The sequence below is a fragment of the Chiloscyllium plagiosum genome, unplaced genomic scaffold, assembly GCF_037043375.1.
Source record: "Chiloscyllium plagiosum isolate Xiang-an unplaced genomic scaffold, Cpla_swu_hap1 HiC_scaffold_1, whole genome shotgun sequence".
NCBI lineage: Eukaryota > Metazoa > Chordata > Chondrichthyes > Orectolobiformes > Hemiscylliidae > Chiloscyllium > Chiloscyllium plagiosum.
In genome coordinates this window covers 40255086-40278580 of record NW_028270139.1, presented here as the reverse complement: position 1 = coordinate 40278580, position 23495 = coordinate 40255086, and the positions used below count along the sequence as shown (strand labels likewise).

Sequence of the window (23495 nt, the reverse complement as noted above, 5' to 3'; positions counted from 1 at the left end):
CACTTACATTGAACTTGATCTATCACAACTTTGCCCATTCATTCAATATCTCTTTGCAATTTTATGCTATCTACAGTTTACAGTGCCGCATAACTGAGTGTCATCAATAAACTTGAAAATACGACTTTTTATCCAAGTCATTAACAATGAATGTGAATAACCAAAGCCCGGACACAGATCCTTGTGGAACACCGTTGCACACCTGCCAATTTGAGTATCAAAGTTTTTTATGCCACTGCTCAAAGTTATGTTAAAGCACATGCAGATATCAGCACCTGAAGTCTTGAATTCTTCTACAAATTATTTTGCTCAGACTAAAATACAGAGGGCTTTGGCATCGGTTTAAACCGATAAACTGACAAGAAACAGAAGCTTTGGCAATGACAGTGCATTCCACACACTCAATCTAGATTACTTTGAAATGATACAGTTGCTAGTTAGGGGTCTTTCAGGGCAACGGAAATGTCCCTAACTCTGAACCAGAAGGTCCAGGTTCAAGTCCCATCTGCTCCAGAAGTGTTTTATAACTTCAATAAAAACAAATTGCTGACGAAAATCAACAGGTCTGCATCATCAGTGGAGAGAAACCAGAGTTAATGTCTTAGTCTGGTGACACTTCATCAGAACTCATCTGGACCAGTTGATAGGAAACATTCATTCACAGCCAATAATTAGAGGATGTAGAGGGCAACGTTAGGTTAGGATTAAAGCTAGAGGACGTGAGGGGATATCACAGACTTTACTGCTTCTCGGTCTACGTTCAACCAGATCTGCATCAAATCAATGAACAGAAGGGGAAAGAAGGCAAGGTAACTTGTTCACTAAGTAGTGGGTGTGAATCCCAAGTCCTTGTCTCACCCTAAATTTGTAATATTGCTGAAGTGGGAGGCACAATGTCTAATAGTGAACAAGTTCTCTCCCTGCTGTTGGCAAACCTACTCAACCCTGCCACAGAAACCAATCAACAACATGAGCAGGAGGAAGCAACTGAGAATGAATTTTAAAAGTAGTTTTAAAGCATATTGGAGTCAGGATTTTTGCAACATCATAAAACCACCAGTGCGAAAAACTGATACTTCAAAATCTTTCAAGGTTATCCTGTACTCGGATAGTGGCACATACAAGACTGGAACAATCAATTGTAACACCGCCACTGAACAGTGTCAGGGAAATGTGTTGGTGCCAACATACCAAAGTGACCCTGATAGTGGGGAAAGTGAGGACTGCAGATGCTGGAGATCAGAGTCGAAAAGTGTGGTGCTGGAAAAGCACAGCCGGTCAGGCAGCTTTGAAGAGCAGAAGAATCGACATTTTGGTCTGAAGAAGGGCTTAGGTCCAAAACATCGAGTCTCCTGCTCTTTGGATGCTGCCCGACACTGATAATAGGGAACATTAACAGAGGTAAAGAACCTCTTTATTCTTTAAAGACTTTGCTATTGTATAGATATATGTGCGTGCACTTTGTACAGCATCCAAGAATAGTTTGAGAATACTTACATTCTCAACATTATGACCAATGCAAAACGGCTCATTACAAATTAAGCTCCAAGAACTAAAATTTAAAACCCAGTGATGTTTTAACAAAGTCAGAGGTTTTAGGTCCAAGATTGTAAACTTACTCTCTACTGTTTTACAGGTCAAAGTTGGTAATAAATTTTCCAGTCACTTTACAGAAGCAGCCTGAAGCATATCCAAACCTTTCAAGTGCTTACATGACAGACAAGTGAAAATAGCATGAAAGACACTATTTGATAAATATGCAATGTGTTTGATGATTAATATGTCATCATTTTCTAAACTTTCTGTTTTATCGTAGATAAGTGACCAAATTTTAGACCCAAGGCGAGGCCACGATATGAAAAGAGATGCAATCCAGCCGAGCGTTGAGCAGATTCAAGTGTAGGAGGAGCTTCAGTGCTGGAGGCTGCCCATCTGAGTGACACAAGCAACACTCTGGGTGGGTACCTCTAAAGAATCTGTGCAACAATTGATCAATTTCACCCTCAACCTTCAAATTTAGAACCGGGAGACAGAGCAAACAGACATCCCTCATTCATAGGATGTTTTCACCCACCTTTTAAAAAAGGTCTAACATTCACCGAAGAAAACTACAGGGACAGAAAGCAATCTCCCTCATTAAAATGAGGAGTTCTGGAGAACATTAGACCTGCGACATGACACTTCTCTTCAGTCCACTGACGAACAACTCCGTCCTCCCGTGTCACGTTATCATAAAGACAAACTGGTTTGATTGGCTGTGAACTTCCTGTCTGCATGTCAATTACAATTAACTGCAAGCTCTTTGAAACTTGAAAAGCATATTCAAGTATCCAGCAGTGAGGGACTGTATTCCTGAAATAAAGCACCATGGATACTCTGTTTACTCAATAACTTATCTATCAAAATGCTTACTGAGGTTCATTTGGACTCGTTAGACTTTAAGAGCAACAGTGAAGATGCTTATCAGACAAATGCCGATAAAGTTAATTACATTAACATGTGCCAAGGATAAAGATAACTGGACTGAGATTTTTCAGCCCTATTCCTGAAAAATCAGTGGCACACAGAGGCATTTTGTTCCTGAAGTAAACACCAAACCCCAACTTCCTGTACGGTCTTTGTAGTGTCAGCACCCAAACAGGAGCAAACGTAAACTTAATGTAAATTAATTATCAAAAGATCTCTGCACCAGAAATTCTCCAATAGTGTCAAACTCCAATTCAAGCGCAACTGTCTCCAGAAGTGTTTAGTCCTATGTGTGGACTAAAGAGCGTGGTCTCAGAACCACAACAGGCCATTCAGTCCTTCTAGCTTATTACACTATTCAACTATGTGACTGATTGGCACGGTGGCTCAGTTAGCACTGCTGCCTCACAGCGCCAGGGGCCAGGGCTTGATTCCAGCCTCAAGTGACTGTCTTTGTGTGGAGTTTGCACATTCTCCCAGCGTTAGGTGAATGGGCCATACTAAATTGTCTACAGTGTTCAGGGTTATGTGGGTTAGGTGCATTAGTCAGGGGTAAATGTAGAGTAATAGGATAGGGGAATGAGTCTGGGTGGATTACTCTTCGGAGGGTCAGTGTGGACTTGTTGGGCTGAAGGGACTGTTTACACACTGTTGGAATTCTGTGATAAGTAGGGATTCTATGACTAACTCCATCAAGCCATTTTAGTTTCATAATCCTAACACCCAGCAATAAAACTATCAATTGAACTCATGAAGTTTTCAACTGATCTAACTTTACTATGTTTAGGAACAGAGCTCCAGTTTTCTACTATCCTCTGTATCAACAAGTGCTTTCTTGTATATTCCCAATGCCTCCGCCGCATCTGCTCCCAGGAGGACCAATTCCACTACCGAACAACCCAAATGGCCTCCTTCTTCAAAGACCACAATTTCCCCTCCGATGTGGTCGACGATGCTCTCCACCGCATCTCCACCACATCCCGCACCTCTGCCCTTGAATCCCACCCCTCCAATCGCCACCAGGACAGAACCCCACTGGTCCTCACCTACCACCCCACCAACCTTCGGATACATCGTATCATCCTCCGTCATTTCCGCCACCTCCAAACAGACCCCACCACCAAGGATATATTTCCCTCCCCACCCCGATCAGCATTCTGGAAAGACCACTCCCTCTGCGACTTCCTCGTCAGGTCCATACCCCCCACCAACCCAACCTCCACTCCCGGCACCTTCCCCTGCAATCGCAAGTAGTGCAAAACTTGCGCCCACACCTCCCCTCTCACCTCCCTCCAAGGCCCCAATGGATCCTTCCATATCCGTCGCAAATTCACCTGTACCTCCACACACATCATTTACTGTATCCGTTGCACCTGATATGGTCTCCTATACATTGGGAAGACAGGCCACCTACTTGCGGAACATTTCAGGGAACACCTCTGGGAAACCTGCACCCACCAACCCAACCGTCCCGTGGTTGAACACTTTAACTCCCCCTCCCTCTCCGCCAAGGACTGCAGGTCCTTGGCCTCCTCCATCGCCAGACCCTGACCACATGACGCCTGGAGGAAGAGCGCCTCATCTTCTGCCTAGAAACCCTATAACCATACGGGATGAATGTAGATTTCTCCAGCTTCCTCATTTCCCCTCCCCCCACCTTATCTCAGTCCCAACCCCCGGATTCAGCACCGCCCTCTTGACCTGCAGTCTTCTTCCCGACCTCTCCGCCCCCACTCCCTCTCCGGCCTATCACCCTCACCCTCATCTCCTTCCATCTATCGTATTCCCAGCGCCCCTCCCCCAAATTCCCTTCCCCCTACCTTTTATCTCAGCCCGCCTGGCACACCAGCCTCATTCCTGAAGAAGGGCTTATGCCCGAAACGTCGATTCTCCTGCTCCTTGGATGCTGCCTGGCCTGCTGTGTTTTTCCAGCACCACATATTTCAACTCTAGTCTCCAGCATCTGCAGTCCTCAGTTTCCCTTTCTTGTATCATCCTTGAACAGTCTTGCTCTAACTTTAAGTTGGGCAGATACCCAATGGGGCAAACATACCTGGATGGAATGACCACTAGTTCTGTGCACCTGGCTCTGGGCCAGAACGATTGGATTTGGACACCCTTCTCAACAGCTCAGGAAGCAGAGTCTGGATTAGGCTAGTATTAGGGTCAGCTCCAGTGGGAGACTGTAGCTGGGTGGGCTTAGGTGACTCAGGGTTTGGTTCTCAGACCACACTGCTTTTCTTGCTACATGTTAATGACTTTGACCCGAGTGCATTTAGTACAAAGCTTGGAAGTATGAAGAACTGTGAAGAAGATAGTGATGGACTTCAAGAGAACACAGATATTGGTGCAAAAGACAGAAATGTGGCAGTTAAACTGTGAACTGGTGAAGTTTAGAAGAATGAGGAGACAACATAAAGCTTATAATTCTAAAGGGAAGAGAGAGAGGACTAATGCACACAGATGGTTGAAGCTGGTCAACGTGAGTAGAGAAAAAGGTCATATGAGATTCTGGGTTTTATGAAGAGGCAAACAGCACAAAAGAAAGAAAATCATTACGAACTTTGATAAAATAATGCTTCAGTCTCAACTGGAATAATATTTCAAATTGTGGCCACTGCACATGTGAAAGCTGGAGGAAGAGTGTAGAAAAATTTTACAAGGAGGGTTCCAGGGTTATGTGACAGACTGGAGAAACTTAGAGTTCTTCCTTTTAAGAGAAGGGAAGGTTGGGAGGAGATTTAATGAATACATTCAAACTCCTGAAGGGCTAGGTGGAGGGATTGAAAACCAAAGGACAATGATTTAAGGTGGTTAGCACAACATGAGGTAAAGGTTCTTCCTTCGGCAAGTGTTTAAGAGTTTGGAATGGACTGCCTGAGAGTGTGGTGGAGGCAGATTCAACTGAAGCTTTCAAAAAGTACAAAGGGGGGCAAGAAATGCTGGAATACTGGAGAAGTCAGAGGAGTAGGACTGACTGAGTTGTTCTTGCAGAGAGTCAGCAAAGACACAATAGGATGCACACCCTCTTCCGGGGATGTATCCATTCTATGAAAAGATCAATTTGATCAGAACTCATGATATTGCAAAGAAGAATGTTATTGATGCAAAACTTGGCACAAGACTTAGAATGTCATGACTTAGAATGCCATGACATACAAGAGGAAGCTGAGAGAAGACAGAGTCAGATACAGAAAAATAAAAGCCAAGGAATGAATGTGAAATAGCACAGGAATTCAAATGTCATGACTAGAAAAACAGAAGTAAGAAAGTCAACTGAAAGAAACTGCAAAAGACCCAAAAGTCAGATGACTGAAGAATCAATTTTGGAAACGCTAACATTCAGGATCTGCCAAATGAAAATATCTTCTATTTTATTGGCATCTCCACTGATGCCTTGGAACTTGACAGCTAAAGTTCACACAAGCTATACCAAATTAATGAGTGACTACTGGAATCACTGTGAAAGCACAGGGCATGCCATTTAATGGAACAACTGGCAATATAAGGGCACAACATACAGAGGTATTATTCACACAGTGTATCTGAAGACTGGGCAGCGTAGGAAGTGTTTCCAGCTAATATCACTTTTCTCTCCAAACTGTACTGTTATATGTATTAACACTCTAAACAGTATTCACTTTTACCAGTAACAACGTTTTATTTTCTGTACAGTAGCATCCAGTGGACTCGTTACATTTTTTGAATTGCACACCTTGCTTGTACATCCATTTCCATTGACTCTATTGGTTTAGATGAAACCAAAGATGAACACAGCTGAAGTTAACAATGCTGGAAAACATTTTAGAAAAAGGGTACTAATTGGCTTGAAATATACACCATAGAACAGTACAGTACAGGAAAAGGTGCTTCGGCTCACCATTTTTGTGCTGACCAATACTACTTTAAACTATTCGCATCTGCCTGTACATGGTCTGTATCCCTCTATTCCCTGCCTGTTCATGTGTCTGTTCAAATGTTTTTTTAAACGTTGCTATCATATCTGCTTCTGACACACCTCCCCTGGCATTGTTCTAAGCACCCACCATCCTCTGCGAAAAAAAAGTGCCTCACACATCTCTTTTAAACTTACCTCCTTTCATTTCTGCCCCTTTCACCTCTGCATAGAAGCATTTGATATTTAGATTTAGATGTATTTAATATTGTCACTTATACCTAGGTACAGTGAAAAGTGGATCATGTCGCTACATTCAGATGCCACCTTGGATTACAGAATAAACTCATGAATAAATTGTACAAAGAAAATACTGAATAAATTAATATTAAATTGATATTACTAAAACTGAAACAGCTTCAAAAGTTCATCTTTCCCTTTCCATCTACCTCATCCTCTCGATTCCTCCAGTCTCCGCAGTGCGACATCATCCCTTGAGTCCTGGCTCCACCCTGGGAAAAAGACTTTGACTATCCACCCTATCCATGTCTCTCAATTTTACACACTTGTATCAAGTCACTCCTTAGCCTCCAATGTGAAAACAATCCAAGTTTGTTGAACCTTTCCTTACAGCTAATACACTCCAATCTATGTAATATCCTGGTAAACCTCTTTTGCACCACTGTAATACCTCCACTTCCTTCCTACAGTGTGGGGTCCAGAACTGCACACGACACTCCAAACATGGCCTAAATAAAGTCTTGTACAGCTGCAACAAGACTTGCCAACTTTTATAATCAATGCTCTGATAAAGGCAAGCATGCCTACACCTTCTTTACCACCTTGTCCATTAGTATTGTCACTTCCAGACAGCTATGGACTTGTACCCATAATCCCTCTGTGTATCAATGCTCCTGTCATTTACTGTATACTTTCCTCTTGCATTTGACCACCCGAAATGCACCACAACACAGTTGTCTCAATTAAACTCCATCGGTTATTTCTCCACCCAATTTTCCAACTGATCTATATCCTGCTCGTATCTTTGACAATGTTCCTTGCTATCCACAATGAATTGTGTTTCACAGAAAATAACCCAAGGTCAAGAGAGATGACATACAACCCTTACTGGAAACATTACCTAAAGAGAGCATGGAGCCTTCAAACAGAACAAATAACTCCTTCATTATGCTCCTGCAGGTGAACGTACAAAAGATTTCCAAGGATGAGCTATGTAAACATAGAGACATTTTAAAACAAAGGTTCAAAGGAATCGATACTCTGAAGTGGTTTATGCGTAATTACTACCCATTGACTTTGGGACTTCACCGAAAAACATCTCGAAAATGCAATACTTCAACATTTACAATTTCACATGTGATATATGCAGTCAGAATAAGGAAAAAGATTCTCAGTCATATGTGGAATATCTTGTAAAAAAGGAATGTTTATATCTAGTCGCTGCTTTTGTTTCCGATATGACAGTGGCTGTACTTAAAAAATAATGTGAATTCCTTTTTTTGAGGTGTGTGACAGATGTGTTCAGAAAATTTGCAAATACGTCTTTTAGTTCTGCAGAATATATAATCCTGACATCCTTATTCTAAGGACTGTTGTGGTTCAGAAACAAGTCCACAATTAATCAAACCAATCAAGAACTGGGCAGTAAGATACAGTCTTGCCACTGCTACCTTACTTAAAAACATACATTTTTAGGAAAACGATGCAAAGTAGCATGCTAGTGTTAATGCTTTTGTGCACACAGTAAGAGACCACTGCATTCATCTTGACCAACTTTCCCTCCATTGATACTCTCTGTGCAGAATGGCTTGGCATGGAAAATAAGGAGGGCGCAGAGATAGAAAATCAAATCAGCCCTAACATCGGTGCAGCAACATATACCCTTCACCTTAATAACTTGCTTCATAATCTTTATTTATTCAGCCCCCTTAAAAGACCACGGATTTTAAAATTTGATTTTCCAACTACTTAAAATATGCCTCAAAACAAAATTCATAGAAGCATGAAAAGTACAGGACATTTAAACAATTTTGAAATTCTGAGCTATTTTTGCTCTGTGTCATTCACAGTCATGGGCAAAACGATGGAAAAACTCAGTTGTACACTGGGCTGGAGATGGAGTCACAGACGTATAGTGGGATGTAAGTGAATTCCTCCTGGATGAACATGCAGTGTGTAAAACCAAGTATACAAAACAGAAATAAAATAACTTCAATATAACACATCTACATTTGCTCCTCCATATTATCTACATAAATAAAAGTCCCTGAGAGTCAATCACCTCCTACATTTTTCAAAACAGCAATCTTCCTTGAGATGAGGATAGCCACGGGATACTCCCGCACAATCAGCTTCCCTCTCCTAACGCTCCTGGAGATAAATGTGAGGTGCTGCATTTTGGAAAGGAAAGAAGGGCAGGACTTATACACTTAATGCTAAGGTCCGGGGTAGTGTTGATGAACAAACAGACTTTAGGGTTGCAGGTTCAGAGTTCCTTAATGTAGAGTCGCAGGCAGATAGGATAGAGAAGGCGGTGTTTGGTATGCTTTCCTTTATTACTCAGAGTATTGAGTATAGGAGTTGGGAGGTCATATTGTGGCTGTACAGGACATTGGTTAGGCCACTTTTAGAATATTGCGCGCAATTCTGGTCTCCTTCCTATCAGAAGGATGTTGTGAAACTTGAAAGGGTTCAGAAAAGATTTACAAGGATGTTGCCAGGATTGGATGATTTGAGCTCTAGGGAGAGGCTGAACAGGCTGGGGCTGTTTTCTTAGAGTGTCAGGGGCTGAGGGGTGACCTTATAGAGGTTTATAAAATCATGAGGGTCATGGATAGGGTAAATACACAAGGTCTGTCCCTGAGGTGGGGGGGGTCCAAATCTAGATGGTGCAGGTTTAGGGTGAGGCCAGGGGTGGGAAGAAATTTAAAAGGGGCCTGTGGGCGAAAAGCTGGCAAATGGGACTAGACTAGATTTATTTAGGATATCTGGTTGGCATGGACAAGTTGGACCGAAACACTGTTTCTGAGCTGTACATCTCTTCGACTTTTATTCTCACTTCAATCACTGGAAATTAATCTGTTTCAAAAACAATATTATTTCTATATAATTTTGAAAACGAAAATGAGGATTATATCATTAAATTATTAGTTTAAAGGACATTCTAATAGGCTCCTCTAAAAATAAATGAAGATTTTGTACTTGTCTTCTGCTTTTCACATTCAGTGGGTGTCTCAAAGTGATTGACAGAAAGTGAAGTACCTTTGAAAGTATAATTGCTGCTCTGGAGTGTGCTACCAGCACCAGGATGGTCTCCAGCCGCCTACTGCATCCCACCCTCCCCACATACTACCTTCTCCACGTCACCCCCCCTGCCCTTCCCCACCCTGGGATGCTCCACAGTTCCCTAGCCTTGTTTGCCCCTCCCTCTGAGCTGTTCTGTGTTCACACCACCAGCCCCTCCCCTCCCACCCCCCGACTGCTGTATGTTGCACCCTACCCCCAGCTGCCACACAACTGTTGCCCCCCCCCCCCCAGCTCCTGGGTGTGCATCTCCCCAGTGGGCTGCCAGCTTTCTCTCTACCTGAACTCACTGCTCGCTCTGCCACCTTGTGGTGGCATTGACAACAAATGCAACCTTCGTGCTCAGCAAACTCCCACAAACTGCAACGTGGTAATGATGGGAACTGAGCAATAACTATCAGCCGAGAACTCCAGAGCAACTGCCTTGCCCTTTTCCACCCACACACCATTTCCTAGTGGCACTGGCGGTGCTCCTATACCTAAGGGGAGTGCGGTGGTTCAAGTCGGCAGCTCACCACCACCTTCTCCAAGAGAATGTTTCACCTGCAAGACAGCAAACTGACAGTGCGATGCTGCCATACTGCTGCCCTAGTTGTCAACCCCTTGATTTCTGTGGCACCCGAATCCAGAATGCTGTGATTCAGAGGCAAGTATGCCACCACTGATTCACAGTTAACACAGAGGGTCCACTACCAGTGAGCCTGGAGTGGAAGCTGTATTGAATATTGGGGGAGGATGCAGGGTGGAAACCTGACCGCCCTCCAGCCACTGCTTCAAGTAAGCCCTTTGCAGCAAGGCCCGAGGATGGTCTACACATTCCACCGTCAACTGCTGACACATCTAACTGAGCAATCGATGCCCACAAGGGTTTCCTCACAGTGCCACCCACCTTACCATGTGGGGAATCTGAAAAGTAAATCATGGCATGGTTGCATGTTGGCTTCTGTGGGGCTGTTGTGGAGAAGAGGGGAGGAGGAAATCTTTCCTTCTCAGCAACTGACTACCTGACTAATGGAGAAAGTGAGGTCTGCAGATGCTGGAGATCAGAGCTGAAAATGTGTTGCTGGAAAAGCGCAGCAGGTCAGGCAGCATCCAGGGAACAGGAGAATCGACGTTTCGGGCATGCCCCGAAACGTCGATTCTCCTGTTCCCTGGATGCTGCCTGACCTGCTGCGCTTTTCCAGCAACACATTTTCGTACCTGACTAATGGACCCACCAGCACAAAACATGAAAATCAATAACTATGGGGAGGAATGAAAATCAGGCCAAAGACATTTAAAATCTATTACTGAATTAAATGAACACAGACTGTCTTAAAGACATTGATGTTTGTAACATTAATTAAATTTATACAAAAGCAAATTCTAGCTCATTATAGTACATGAAACAAGAGGCTCTTATTAATAATATCCATTCCTTGATGGCGCTGGTGAATGTCCTATACCTTAGAGACTGCAATGGTTCAAGAGGGTAGCTCACCACCACCTTCTCCAGGGCAACTGGGGATGGGCATTAAATGCTGTAGCCAGCTATACCCACATCCCAAGTGCAAATAAAATTATCTCTGCTGATCAGAACATCAAAAAAAACTTCAGAACAAATAAATTCAGTCGTTAATATACTGAATATAATACTAGAGTACTAAACATGATAGCAAAGTATTTTCCAGGGAAATTCACACTATTTACCCTCATGTCCCTGGTGAGAATAAGATTCATTAGAATCTTTTTTAAGTTGTATGAATTGTCGCTCTGTTTAAACATTCTTATGTGGCATGGCGCTGGAAAAACACGTCAGGCAGTAACTGAGGAGCAGGACAGTCGACGTTTCGGGCAGAAGCCCTTAATCAGGAATGTTTGGGGGGGGGGGGGTCCAAGGGTGCTGAGAAATAAATAGGGGGTGGGGGAGGGAAGGTCCCATTCCCACCCACCTTATCCCAGATCAAACCCTCCAACTTGGCTCCACCTTTTTGAACTGCCCTACCTGTCCATCTTTCTTGCCACCTATCTGCTTTGACCTATCACTATCACCCCCCACCTTCATTTACCTATCGCCTCCCTAGCTACCTTCACACTCTCCTCTCCCCAAACCCACCCCTCTCCCATTTCTCTCTCAGCCCCCTTGGGCATCCCTCACATCCCTGAAGGACCTATGCCCAAAATGTCGATTCTCCTGCTCCTCAGATGCTGCCTGACCAGCTGTGTTTTTCCAGCGCCACACTTTTTTAACGATGATCTCCAACATCTGCAGTTCTTACTTTCTCCTTAAATATTCTCATGCTACAGATCAAAAGATCACTGATTACATTGCAGTTTGGGCAAAAGGCTGGTTTGCTGCTTTACAATGGGGAAAGACAGGATGGTAAAACTCAAAACCATATGGTATTTCTTCAACCTCCCAATACAGAACCAGAATAAAAAAAATCACATTGAATTCTCTGGCAAAGACCCTTTTGCTCCATAAGTGTTTATACAGTACATGAGCCTCCTCTCACCAATTATCATCTGATCTTTCCCATATCACACTATTCCTTCTCTTTCAAGTGTACATTTCAGAGGAAATAGGATGCAATGTTATCTGCATGTAGTAATAAATTACATGTGCTCACCACCCTCTGTGTAAAGAAGTCAACTGTAGTGTCTCCCACCCGCCCTCCTCCTCTAACTTAGTTAATAAGGTAAGGTTCATTGTAAACTTCCTCTATTAAATATACGTTTGTTATTAATTTTATAGCAACTTGAACTAAGCTTTCTACTTTAGTACTGAGTGGGTGTTCAGATAAGTGGGGTATGGATGCTAGGGCAGTTGCTAGCTCCTCCTGCAGAATGTGGCAGGTGGGAGACATGGCACACGTCTCCGCTGGCTATATCTGTGGGAAGTGCACTCAACTCCAGCTCCTTGAAAACCAAGTTAGGGAATTGGAGCTGGATGAACTATGGATCATTCGGGAAGCTGAGGGGGTAATTGAGAGGAGTTACCGGGAGTTGGTCACTCCTGAGGCTCAGGATAAGGATAGATGGGTTACAGTCAGGGGGAGGAAAGGGGGCAGACAGACAGTGCAGGGATCCCCTGTGGACATTCCCCTCAGCAATAAGTATATCGTTTTGGATACTGCTGGGGGGGATAACCAACCAGAGGAAAGCCATAGCGGTCAGTTCTCTGGCACTGAGCCTGATACTATGACAAAGAAGGGAAGGGGGCAGAATAGAAAAGTACTCGTGGTAGGGGACTCGATAGTCAGGGGAGTCGACAGGAGATTTTGTGGTCAGGATCGGGATTCCCGGAAGGTATGTTGCCTCCCTGGTGCCAGGGTCCGGGACGTCTCCAATCGGGTGTATAAGGTTCAGAAAAGGGGAGGGTGAAAAGCCAGAAATCGTGTTACATATTGGCACTAATGATATAGCCAGGAAAAGGATCGAGGATATAAAAAGTAATTTCAGGGAGTTAGGATGGAAGCTGCAGAACAGGACGAACAGAGTAGTGTCCTCGGGTTTACTACCGGTGCCACGGGATAGCGAGGTGAGGAACAGGGAGCGGACGCAGCTTAATACGTGGCTGTGCAGCTGGTGTAGGAGGGAGGGCTTCAGATATGTAGATAATTGGGATGCCTTCTGGGGAAGGTGGGATCTGTACAAGAAAGACGGGTTGCATCTGAACTGGAAGGGGACCAATGTCCTGGGTGGAAGGTTTGCTCAAGTAGTTCGAAAGGGTTTAAACTTGTATGGCAGGGGGGTGTGAATCTGAGCTGTATACCAGAGGTGAGAGTTGATGGAGCTGAGGTAATTGCAAGAGGTAGACCAGCTAGTGGGAAGGACTTTCCTGGGAAGGAGCCAAGGGATCAGTTAAAGTATGTTTGCTTTAACACAAGGAATATCAGGAATAAAAGTGATGAACTTAGAGCATGGATCAGTACCTGGTGCTATGATGTTGTGGCCATAACAGAGACATGGGTTTCTCAGGGGTAGGAATGGTTGCTGGATGTTCCAGGGTTTAGAACATTTAAAAAGAATAGGGAGGGGGGAAAAAGAGGAGGGGGTGTAGCACTACTAATCAGAGAGGGTATCACAGCGACAGAAGCTTCCATTGTCGAGGAGGGTCTGCCTACCGAGTCAGTATGGGTGGAAATTAGGAACAGCAAGGGAACAGTCACCTCATTAGGGGTTTACTACAGGCCCCCCAATAGCAGCAGGGAGATGGAAGAAAGCATAGGTCGGCAGATTTTGGAAAAGTGTGGATGTAGTAGGGTTGTTGTAATGGGTGACTTTAACTTTCCCAATATTGATTGGAACCTCCTTCGAGCAGAAGATTTGAATGGAGCTGTTTTTGCAAGGTGTGTTCAGGAGGGTTTCCTAACTCAGTACGTTGACAGGTCGACGAGGGGAGAGGCCATTCCAGACTTGGTGCTTGGAAACGAGCCGGGGCAGGTATCAGATCTTGTGGTAGGAGAGCATTTTGGTGATAGTGCCCACAACTGCCTCACATTCTATATAGCTATGGAGAAGGAGAGGATTAGGCAAAATGGGAGGATATTTAATTGGGGAAGAGGAAACTATGATGCGATTAGACATGAGTTAGGAAGCATGGATTGGGAGCAATTGTTCCATGGTAAAGGCACTATAGACATGTGGAGATGGTTTAAGGAACAGTTGTTGCAAGTGATGAATAAATATGTCCCTCTGAGACAGACAAGAAGTGGTAAGATAAAGGAACCTTGGATGACGAGAGTGGTGGAGCTTATTGTCAAACGGAAAAAGGTAGGTTACATAAGGTGGAGGGAGCTAGGGTCAAGCTCAGCTCTAGAGGATTACAGGCAGGCTAGGAAGGAGCTCAAAAATGGTCTGAGGGCCAGGAGGGGGCACAAGAAAGGCTTGGCAGAATGGATTAGGAAGAACATAAAGGCATTTTACACATGTGAGGAATAAGAGAATGGTCAAAGAAAGAGTAGGGCCGATCAGGGATAGCATAGGGAATTTGTGTGTGGAGTCTGAGGAGGTAGGGGAGGCCCTAAATGAGTTTTTTGCTTCTGTCTTCACGAAAGAAGTGAACTTTGTAGTGAATTAAACCTTTGAAGAGCAGGTGTGCATGCTGGAATGGATAGAGATAGAGGAGCTGATGTGCTGAAAATTTTGTCAAACATTAAGATTGACAAGTCGCCAGGCCCAGATTTGTCCTCGGCTGCTTTGGGAAACGAGAAATGCAATTGCTTTGCCACTTGCGAAGATCTTTGCATCCTCGCTCTTCACTGGAGTCATACCTGAGGACTGGAGAGAGGCAAATGTAATTCCTCTCCAAGAAAGGAAATAGGGAAATCCCTGGCAATTATAGACCAGTAAGTCTCACGTCTGTCGTCTGCAAGGTGTTAGAAAGGATTCTGAGGGATAGGATTTATGACTGTCTGGAAGAGCATGGCTTGATTAAATGCAGTCAACACGGCTTTGTGAGGAGCAGGTCATGCCTCACAAACCTTATTAAGTTCTTTGAGGATGTGACTAGAAAAGTTGATGAAAGTCGAGCTGTGCATGTGGTGTATATGGACTCCAGCAAGGCATTTGATAAGGTTCCCCATGGTAGGCTCATTCAGAAGGTCAGGAGGAATGGGATACAGGGGAACTTAGCTGTCTGGATACAGAATTGGCTGGCCAACAGAAGACAGTGAGTGGTAGTAGAAGGAAAGTATTCTGCCTGGAAGTCTGTGGTGAGTGGCGTTCCACAGGGCTCTGTCCTTGGGCCTCGACTGTTTGTAATTTTTATTAATGACTTGGATGAGGGGATTGAAGGATGGGTTGGCAAGTTTGCATGTGACACAAAGGTTGGACGCGTCGTTGACAGCATAGAGGGCTGTTGTAGGCTGCAGCGGGACATTGACAGGATGCAGAGATGGGCTGAGAGGTGGCAGATGGAGTTCAACCTGGATAAATGCGAGGTGATGCATTTTGGAAGGTCGAATTTGAAAGCTGAGTACAGGATTAAGGATAGGATTCTTGGCAGTATGGAGGAACAGAGGGATATTGGTGTGCAGGTACATAGATCCCTTAAAATGGCCACCCAAGTGGACAGGGTTGTTAAGAAAGCATATGGTGTTTTGGCTTTCATTAACAGGGGGATTGAGTTTAAGAGTCGTGAGATCTTGTTGCAGCTCTATAAAACTTTGGTTAGACCACACTTGGAATACTGCGTCCAGTTCTGGTCACTATTATAGGAAAGATGTGGATGCTTTGGAGAGGCAGATTTACCAGGATGCTGCATGGACTGGAGGGCTTATCTTATGAAGAGAGGTTGACTGAGCTCTGATTTTTTTCATTGGAGAAAAGGAGGAGAAGAGAGGACCTATTTGAAGTATACAAGATAATGAGAGACATAGATAGAGTCAATAGCCAGAGACTATTTCCCAGGGCAGAAATGACTAACACGAGGGGTCATAGTTTTAACCTGGTTGGAGTAAAGTATAGAGGGGATGTCAGAGGCGGGTTCTTTACACAGAGTTGAGAGAGCATGGAATGCGTTGCCAGCTGCAGTTGTTGAAGCAAGGTCATTGGGGACATTTAAGAGACTCCTGGACATGCATATGGTCACAGAAATTTGAGGGTGCATACATGAGGATCAATGGTCGGCACAACATCGTGGGCTGAAGGGCCTGTTCTGTGCTGTACTGTTCTATGTTCTATGTAACTCTAACCTCATTATTAGATTTTTTTTGGCGCTCGTAGCCAGAGCTGGAGCAGCTTCTCCACATCCATTCTATTAAATCACTTCATAACTTTGAAGGCCTCTATGAGTTGTGCTTTCTAGAGAAGAGTCCATCCTGCTCAATTCTTCCAAAATTTTTCTCACTTGGTGAAACGTTTGTTAATTATCTAAGATTCAGCAATTTGGACCTTTCCCCACAATATTTTCTGCAAAACATTAGATTAGAAAATTAGAAAAAAAAAGACCTAGTAGGATAAAATACTGCTGTTAAGCCATAAATTCCAAAAGGCCCATTCTTCAATTCGAGCTTGGGTTTGTTTGGTTAATCTCAACTTCAGAGCTACTGGCTAAGCTAGGGGAAAACAATCAACCTTGATTTTGATGACTACGTGTAGCTCCTTCTTGCAAGTTGGGTCTAATATATGATGCTCTCCATTTATACTCAATAAACTCTTTATTGACACATGTATTATACAAATGGACCACTGGAAACTGTGGAATGAGAACCCAAATGTCGTTGTGTACTTGAGAAGAGATCAGGGAACTGGATAAATATTTCACAGGCAATGAAACTTGCAGTGCTGTTTAGAAGCTCTGCTAAAATCAGTTCAAATTCTGCACATTCACTATGTCTTATGTAGTTCTAGATGAAAATGCTTAATAGTCTACACTAAGAGTGAGGTCTATTTACAAGGGTTGTCATAAATCAAACAGGTAAATACAAATTCAAGACATTCAAATACGTAGATTATATAACTCTTTCTTCAGTAGATTATTCATAATCAGTGAACTTTATTTCTCAGAAATCAATTCAAGAACTTTATATATTTTTCTCTGGAGAATAAACCCTCCATTAATGGTAAAATAACTATCACTTGATTTCATCGCACTCTTGCCCTCCACCTTTCCCACATTTATCAGACCAGTTTGATGGGCTGTCTCTTGGCTGCTTGAAAAAACAAGTTAATGACTGGTTTCCTTCTCTTTGGAAGCAGTTTTAAACAAAAAGAATCTTAGCTGCAGGAGTGGCATCTCCTGATGAGATCTGAATAAGAATTAAGATTCCAAATTTGGGCGCAGAACGACACTTCTTGCAGTCAGGCTCTTTGGTGTGAAGGGAATTTGAGAATTGAGTGACATAAATGGCAATATTCAGGAGGAAGAAAGTTCATGGGACTAAGTGCCACAGGGCTCCTTTACTTCATATATTTGTTAAAGGAATGTGGAAGTTGCTGGCTGGGCCAGTATTTATTGCCCATCCCCAGTTACCCTGGAGAAGGTGGTAGTGAACTGCTGCTTTCTTGGTGATGTAGGGTTGCAGTGTAGTGGTTGCTTCATATTCACTCAAAGTAGAGAAGCTGATTGCGCAGACTGCAGGCAAGGTCAGGGCGACTAGTGGGATTAAAACAAGGAGCCATCTTACAGGTTCTTCTGATTGGGCAGCAGTATTCTAAACAAAAAAAGGGTCAGACCATAAACATGATCGCTATTAGGTAACGGAATGAGTGGTTACCCTTTGGGGATTAAGAATAAAGGTATGGTGATTGTGGGGGCATATATACTTTTTGTGACAGAAAAGGAGATTAGTTAGCTTCTTTTGTAAATTTATTCCAGAGTCCCGAGTGGCTTGCTTCTCAGGTGCCAGGGTTCACAAAGTGAACATAGGACGTTCTGAAATGGGACAGCGAGAAACTGGAATTAACAGCTAAATTCTTACCCCCTTGTCCCCATTGGTGTGAACAATGTATACAACAGTGGAAAAAGGAGCTAGGCCGTTGGGTAGACAGTCAGGTCAAGTTCCGTTCTCAACTGATCATCACATGCAAAGATGCACAAACTTTCACTTATAGGTTATTGGATGGTGCTTAGGGGTAGAAATGACTTCCTGATCAGCAGCCAGCATCATCATGGGAAGACAAATGTGCTGAAGTTTTGTTGCACAAAGTGCTTATTTGGCTACAAGTCCTGTTTCCTGCTCAATTAAGCACAGCATGTGGGAATGAGGTGGGATCAACACAGAATCAGATCCAATTCCAAGTGACAACCATTGCAAAGACTGTTGTTCATTAGTCTCTGCCAAGCAGAGACTAACTATGTTCAGTACTCAGTTGAGGATTTCCTCAACTGGACCTTGGGTTCATGTCACACTACAGGTCACCCCACTACATGATACACTCTCTCTCTCTCTCTCACACACACACACACACACACACAGACACTGTCTCATGTACACGCTCTCACACACATACACAAACACCCATGCAAACGCCCTTTCACAGGCATATACTCCAGCACACTCATGCACAGTACATTCTCTCTCCCCATCATACACGCACACATGCATGTATTTATGGGATGAATTCATATTTGCAGAACTGTATTTGCAGATACATTCTATTTTGTTCAAAAAGCACACAATCTGTAGCAGTCAATATTTTTTTTATAATTCATGTGACACTTTATAAATTTCTACTTTGGAAACAGAACCAGTCTCACTCAAGATCTGAATACAAGCAGATCTAACCTCACGCCTTTAATGCATTGTATAAGCCGAGATGTCACTTTTTTTCTATAAAACCTTAAGTTATCTCAGGAATATGATTTGAAAGAAGTTTGGATTTACATATTAATGAATTGAAACCTGTAGCCTATTCTAAAAGATGAAAGACTTAACAGCAATCTAGGTTTGTTCAATATATTGCAGCATATTGTCTTTTGCTTTGAATCCTCTGTCCTATGATCCTATTCCACCTAATGAATTTCCATGAACTGAAACAATTTTAAAAATGGTCCAAAAACAGACTTAAAAGAATGAAACCGATCAAGTGACCCAGACAAGTTGGCCATGTCTCGTGAAACCAACATGGATCAGACCAACAAAGTCTGAGCTAAAATTAACATTTTCCATTGACAGTGAAACAAGTCAGTTAACTTGTGGGATGTGTGAAAAGAATCTTTTGATTTACTAAGTTTAAAAATCATACAACACCAGGTTATAGTCAGACAGGTTTATTTGGAAACAATCGCTTCATCAAGTAGTTGTGGAAACTGTCAATGAAAATGTGAATGCACCCACAACCACCAGATGAAGGAACAATGCTCCGAAAGCTAGTGCTTCCAATAAACCTGTCGGACTATAACCTGGTATTGTGTGATTTTTAAACTTTCTACACTCCGGTCCAACATCTGCACCTCCAAATGATGACTACTTTTGATTTACACTGTTGTGAGAATCTTCACCTTAGCAATGAACACTGTGTACAATTAGCAAGCCTGAAAACATAAGCTCAGCAGACAAAGAACACAAACAAAGCCGGTATTTCCAGGTGGTGAAAAGTGGGATTTATGAATGTAAAACTGAACACAGGCTTTTTCTCTCCTGAAGGAAATGCCTGGTTCAACAGCAGTCAATGGGAAGAAGCAACAGAGAAACAAGTTCTTAAAGGAAATCTGCAATATTCTCTTGACCAGATGGGCCAATGGGCTGAGAAGTGGCAGATGGAGTTTAATTTAGATAAATGCGAAGTGCTGCATTTTGGAAAAGCAAATCTTAGCAGGACTTAGGGAGTGTTGCTGAACAAAGAGACCTTGGAGTGCAGGTTCATAGCTCTTTGAAAGTGGAGTCGCAGGTAGATAGGATAGTGAAGAAGGCGTTTGGTATGCTTTCTTTTATTGGCCAGAGTATTGAGTACAGGAGTTGGGAGGTCATGTTGCAGCTGTACAGGACATGGGTTAAGCCACTGTTGGAATATTACATGCAATTCTGGTCTCCTCCCTATCGGAAAGATATTGTGAAACTTGAAAGGGTTCAGAAAAGATTTACAAGGACGTTGCCAGGGTTGGAGGATTTGAGCTACAGCGAGAGGCTGAACAGGCTGGGGCTGTTTTCCCTGGAGTGTCAGAAGCTGAGGGGTGACCTTATAGAGATTTACAAAATTATGAGGGGCTTGGATAGGATAAATAGACAAACTCTTTTCCCTGGGGTTGGGGAGTCCAGGACTAGAGGGCATAGGTTTAGGGTGAGAGGGGAAAGATATAAAAGAGACCTAAGGGGCAACTTTTTCACACAGAGGGTGGTGTGTATATGGAATGAGCTGCCAGAGGAAGTGGTGGAGGCTGGTACAATTGCAACATTTAAGAGCCATTTGGATAGGTATATGAATAGGAAGGGTTTGAAGGAATATGGGCCGGGTTCTGGCAGGTGGGACTAGATTGGGTTGGGATATCTGGTCAGCATGGACGGGGTGGACCGAAGGGTCTGCTTCTGTGCTGTACATCTCTATGACTCTATTCTAACAGTCCAGGAAACCAACTCTAAAAACCTTATGCCTCAAAGACACAGTAAGGACTCTAAACTGTATATTCCTTCACTTTTTTTCAAAGGCTAAACCGTTTTTAAAAAAAAATTGGATTTGTGTGCAAGCCCCAGGTAAATTAAGGCAAAGTCACCACGGCCCTAGAGGATTGGAGGGTTGCTCACTCATTGAACTGACTGGTGGTGGGTTTAACCTGAGGGCCACCACAGCTCAGGCAAAGGACAAGGCTGAGAAGGCAGGATGGTCATGGTAAGCTCAGCCAGTACAGGAATTGAACCCACGCTGCACTGGAAAATAGCCATCCAGCGAACTGAGCTTACTGACTCCCAAAGGTGAGGGTCCCACGTGATAACAAAGGCTGTATGTTTGACCTTGTATAACTTTATCATTCTTGGGCTTAGCAGGTAATAAAATTTCCCTTTTTTCTCAAGAAAACCTTCTGATTGACTCCGTATTGCTTAAAGTAAAATAGATGACTACATTTTAATTGAGGAAAGAGATATAAAGAAATTAAATCTTTGTTGTGGCGAATTTCCTCAGACAAGAGAAGATAAGGAGATCTGGTCAGAAGTCTGGACAGAGTAGATATTGAGAAACAATTCCTATTCATAAAAGGCAGAGGGCAGGGAATTAAAGTAATGTGCAAAAGAAGTGAATAGTTAGGAGTATCTGGAAGTGTGGTGCAGGTAGGTTCAATCAAGTGTTATGACACGGGGTAAACTCTCCTGCTTAATTTAAATCCAGCAGCACAAAAGATTTATCCAATGCAGTAATCTGTGACAATTCAATAGGTCAAGAACTAGTTAAAGTAAAAATTAACAAGTTTATTTCTTGAAGTATACCTAACAACTATTTACAATTCCTTACTCTAATGTATCTGTTTCTTCCCTTTTATAATACTAGCACGGTACAGCTCCTGATTACAATTTACAAAACATAACTTATCTCAAAACCAGGCAGTTTTTGTTTTCTGAATTCTGGTCTTCTTTTCTTCTTAGGGATTTCTGCTTCACAGGCTACTGATTAATAAAGGTTCCTTTGAAGAGAGCTATTTTTCAGGCAGTCTTTTTACATGCTGGGGTTTGGCAGTTCTCCTCTCAAATGTTCAATTTCCCCCGGTCTTATACTCCAAAGCATCGGATTGCATCATTGGCTTTTAAGATTGTCAATATACACAATTCAAACTGGATTGGAGTTTGGTATTTTTCAGGGTATAATTGAAACTAATTGGCCTAATTCGAACCTGTTTTGCCGTTTCCAGGCAACCAGCTAATTAAGTTGTTCGACCAAATGTTCAATTGTATTTCTTTTTAGAACACTTGGTTCTGTCAGGTACTTCTGTTGCTTTTAACTCTCTTAAAGGTACAGTTCAACCACATCTTCACAACAAAAGGCATTCAAAAGTACAATCAGATAATAAAGTTACTGGGTTACACAGAATGGCACTAAGTCATGACTCTCATTTGGAGTGCTGATGCAGACCCGACGGGACAAATGACCTTCTTTTCACCTGAACCAATGACATAAACAAGAATAATTTGAGATTATCAGGTCCATGAAACTTCAAGCGAAGTTTCATTTTATTTTAAATGCTATATTTTGTTAAAAATTTGAAATGAATTTTGCTGGATAAAATGTGGCTGCTGCCAATCACATGATAAAACTGGTCACAATTTCTAAAAGGATTCAATTACCAGGAGACAAGATGGAATTGAGACATTATCCTTCTGGAATGTCACACCCTTGTATTAGTGGATCACAAAAGACCAGTAGATGAAATTTCTGATCATAACTCATTACACCTGAAGTGATACAATGGTTCACTTCTTGTACAAATAAACAATGGTCATAGCCAGAAAGATAGATGTCAATTGTTACAAACAAACTACCCTCTTAAGTCAACCTTAAGTTGAAACAGGTACATTAAAACCCAGTCACATGATCAAAAGTTTGAAAAATGGTTTAACTATATCTTCTGGGCTCCAATGCCTCAGTATGGCAAGAGGTAGCTTGCTGTTAACATCTGAGTTACTCTGCTAAGAATCCAATTTGTGACACTAGACTCCTGTGTCAAATTTAAATCCTCGAGAAAACCCAGTTTCCAGAAGAGACCTTACATTTGCCTGAAAGGTGGCCCAGCCTCACACTGTTACGCCTTCAACAACTATGAAATGGTAATCTGCCACAATACCCTGCCTTCAGTCAAGTGCATGCACATTATGGAAAGAAACCTTCACTGGACAGTGATGTACTGGATTCAACCAAAATTGACATGCATTGATGTCCAAATCTTTGATTTTTATGCTATTCTAAATTATAACCTCCATTTTTTCTTTCTTCCTTATATGCATGTCCATATATACACGCTGCACTAATCATCCTCCTGCTTGAATGCATGAAGAAACCATACTTTTATTTTAACCCCAAAAAGTGTGTTTGCCACTGCTCATTTTTGAAGATATACACCACAGTCTGTTTCAAAAGGGGAATCAAATGGACAAAAGAGTTGAAAACTATAAACCAGTCTGCCATTCCCTCTTGTCCATGGTTAGATTCAAAGACAGAATACATGATATAGAATGGGGAACTTCTGGTCTAAATCCAAAGCTCAAAAACTGGGCAGGCCATTGTTAAGAATTCCAGTGACATGTGCAAGTCAATTTATGGTGCAGGAAATGCCTTGGTCCCATCATTATAACATTAACTGGAGAAAAGCAGAGCTTTCAAGTTTTTGCATTTTTCCCACTAAATATGCAATCTTACATAGATTATTTTCTGTTCCCATCACAGTCTTCACCTGACTGAC

The 23495-nt window shown here is 42.7% G+C and overlaps 1 protein-coding gene and 1 long non-coding RNA gene across 6 annotated transcripts in view; one reads left to right on the top strand and one right to left on the bottom strand.

Annotated features, from left to right (window-relative positions):
- Positions 1–23495, bottom strand: part of shroom3 (shroom family member 3) — a 432635-nt gene that overhangs the window by 90636 nt on the left and 318504 nt on the right. The window lies entirely within an intron of this gene.
- LOC148152105 (uncharacterized) lies at positions 1291–6757 on the top strand. The gene is made up of 3 exons (XR_015756939.1): positions 1291–1401; positions 1817–1957; positions 6647–6757. It is a non-coding gene; the product is annotated as an uncharacterized LOC148152105 (long non-coding RNA).